The sequence below is a fragment of the Triticum aestivum genome, chromosome 2B (genome assembly GCF_018294505.1).
Source record: "Triticum aestivum cultivar Chinese Spring chromosome 2B, IWGSC CS RefSeq v2.1, whole genome shotgun sequence".
NCBI classification, from domain to species: Eukaryota; Viridiplantae; Streptophyta; class Magnoliopsida; order Poales; family Poaceae; genus Triticum; species Triticum aestivum.
Genome location: NC_057798.1, coordinates 772,778,348 through 772,781,956, shown reverse-complemented (window position 1 = coordinate 772,781,956; position 3,609 = coordinate 772,778,348).

Sequence of the window (3,609 nt, the reverse complement as noted above, 5' to 3'; positions counted from 1 at the left end):
TCCACATTACAACTAACACCAACAACATATAACATTTGTTAGCTTTAGATAGTAGTTTATATTCACAACCTTTCAATGACCACCCAAAAAACATACTACATGCATGAATGCTAAACTCACACATCTAGAATGACACCCCCATCCTATATATATGTACGTTTTGAGAACTTGCATCTCGATCGAATGTCGGGCTTACATCTATTTTCCTCTTCTGTTTAATGTACTTGTGAGCTTTGAGATGTTGGAGGAAAACAAAGAAAAAGAAGGAATTGCCTTCTTCCCTTGCTACGTTAGTGGTGCTATCCAACTTGCCACTTGTGCTGCATGGCCGGCCTCTTTCCATGAGATTGTGACGATTGTCTCTCCGCGGGGAGACGAGTATAGCACAATAAACAACCCCACAAAGTACATCGTTTTGCATTGCCTAGGTACCAAGCTATCCGCCAAATCCTCATTGCCGCTATTGTTATTGCGTATCTCGTGAAGATTCCGTCTTTTACTCCGCTTCTGTTGTCCTTGAACCAACACCCTCCAAACCGCGTCATTCCTCTCCCCTGGAAATTAATGAAGCAATGGAGTTCATGGCCTCGGAAGCTGCTCCTTTTCTTTCTCGCGTGGCACAAGACTTGTAAATTAGTGAAAACAAGGAAATTTGAGACGCTCATGTTCTATCCCTTGGAGTGGAGCAAAGAGAAGGTGCATTTGGACTAAAAATTTCAGAGAAAATATGTATAGGGTTGTTTTCCTCCAAATAAAATTCTACTAGAGGCAGTTTATGTGTTCTTCACCAGAAATTGTATGGGCCCACGAGTCAGGGTGCGGCTGCTCTCAATAGCTCTCGTAGTCAACGGGAATCCTGATCCCAATCCTCCCGCACGCACGCAAGTGTTCACTGTTGCCAGATGCCCGTAAACAAGTCCAGGTTCAGAGAACCCACTATTAATACAGAGTGGCAGTGTCTCTGCTCTCGTACACCCAACGCGACAACGTAAACTCCGGCGACTCCCCACTCCCTCAGTCCCGATCCTCTCCGCCGTCGCGCCAGCACGCCATGGCCGACGGCGACGAGGCGCCAGGCTTCTGCCCGCTGGACGAGGCGTCGCTGGTGGCCTACATCCGGGCGACCCCGGCGCTGGCCGCCAGCCTCGGCGGCCGCGTCGACGGCCTTGCCGTCAAGGAGGTCGGCGACGGCAACCTCAACTTCGTCTACATCGTCACCTCCGACGCCGGCTCCGTCGTCGTCAAGCAGATCCTTACAGTGTGTTTACAGTTCGTGTTTGCCCTTAGGGGCAAATTTGGCTGCGGCCAAGCAGAAACCTTATATGAAACTGTAAATTTAGAAAAGATGTTTCGCACAAGGAATGAACAAGAAATAGTAGACATGATCATTCCTACATACATATAATAGAGATGGTCATTTATACATAATATAGTTCATCGATTACATATTGGCGTTAGCCTACCCTAACCATAAAACTGGCCAAAATTGGGCTCACCGGAGCCCTGCGGGTGCGGCGGCGACGCTGCGGTGGCGGAGGAGCTCAGTCATCGGAGGAGGAGACGGGGTCGATGTAGATGTCGTCCCGCGCCTTGGCTTCGCGGCGCCATGCCTCGAGGTTGTCGACGAAGTCTTGCTCCTTCGCTAGCCCCTGCTCGAGGAGGACTGCGTCGATGTCAGCTTCCCATCGATGGCGCTGCTCCAACTCCTCCTTCTCTCGTGCACTGCGCACGACGATGGCGGCCTCAAAGACGCCTGCCTCCGCGAGGGGAGGAAATCCTCCGGCCCGATGACGCCACCTCCCCGCCGCTCTGGCTCCGGCTCCTTCTTCATCTCTCGGAGCGTCGGGAGCTCCTCCGGCTCCCTTTTCACTAGGATGAGCGGCGTCCGCAAGCTCGAGGCACCGGCGGTGGAGTTGCCCGCGGCGGAGAAGCTGCCCATGACGGAGGAGTCAGAGGACAGTCCGCATCGAAGGAGCACCTGCTTGCGGTCGTACTCCTCTGTCTCACAGCGGAGGAGCGACGACGGCGGTGAGATACCTTGGTTAGTGTACCGTCTCGTTGCCCTTTTCCTTGCGCCATCAGCGGCAACGCACCGCCTCCACTCGGGGTCGTCACCACCGCCGGTACCGCGGCCCGCTGACCACATTCCGTGCCACATCGAGAGGGGGAAAGGGAGAATTGAAGTCGCCGACGACGAGAAAGCGAGAAGGGGATCAGGAAATGTGGCGGCGTGCAAATAGGTTTCAACCTGTATTCCACCCGCGCAAACGTGTACATATACTGTATGGAGGGGGCGGCTTGTGGGCCAGTATAAAAAAATTACAAGCCAGGCGACTATATGGGCTCTGGTCTGGCCCAAAAAAAGGACCAAACCGGTATAGTCGCCAGATTTTTACAAGACGCCCCTTTTTAAGAGGTCTAGAGATGCTCTAACAAATATCTAGCCAATATGTTGGCGAAACTGGTACGGAACCGAGCATCTCCACGCCCGATGTTACAAGCGGCAATGCCCCGTCACGTCACGATAGGCGATGTTGCGTTGCCGACACTACTGCTCCGATGGTGTGCTGACGGGTGTTGGCGTGTGTTGCGGTTGACGTCGTCCTTATGTTACCATGCCGGTATATCGCCGTAAATAACAACGCGTATGAATTTAAATCTTTTTAGTCGGATGGGGCATGTTCCTCGCACCTCAAGGTGTAAGTGGCGGTTGTCCCTTAGAGCATACACTGGTAGAAAAAGAGGCTTCCGTCCAGCCACATTAGTCGCGAAACTGTAGGAACCGCGACTAATGAAGTCTTTAGTCGCGGTTCGGCAGACGAACCGCGACCAAAGGCCTGGGCCCAGGGCGCTCGGTGGCCAGCTGGTGCACGTGAGGGGCTTTAGTCGCGGTTGGCCAGGCCAACCGCGACTAAAGCTCCTCCCCTATATATACCAGTTCAGCACGCTCACTTAGCCATTTGGTGCCACTTCTCTTCACAAGCTTCACAAGGGGGTGTAGGTTTGCTTTTGGTTCCTCTTATGCACACAAGGTGTTTGATGAAATGCCCTAAGAGGGTGAAACAAACATGATATGAAGTGTTGGAGCCACACTTGAGGTTCCTCATTTATTTTTTCCTCCTCGATCGCGGTTAGCAACTTGAACCTTTCATGCATGTGTGTCATTGATAAAATATGCATGTGTGCAGTTCATTGTTTAATTTATATTGTTTGTAGCTAGTTAGTTTAACAAATGCATGATGGTTAATTATATATTTTATATTATAATAATGCAGATGAATCGGCAATGGATGTACGGTAACCGACTCTCCGGCGAGTTCACTACGGGTTTGAAAGATTTCCTCGTAGTGGCTAATGCGAACAAGCAGGGGGGTTTTGTTATCTGTCCATGTGTTATCTGTAAGAATCAGAAGGGTTACTCTTCCTCAAGAGATGTTCACATGCATCTGCTTCGGCACGGTTTCATGCCAAGCTATAATTGTTGGACCAAGCATGGAGAAAGAGGGGTTATAATGGAAGAAGATGAAGAAGGGGATGATTTCATCGATGAAAGCTATCTTGCTCATTTCGGTGATACTTTCATGGAGGATGCTGAAGGTGAAGGGGAAG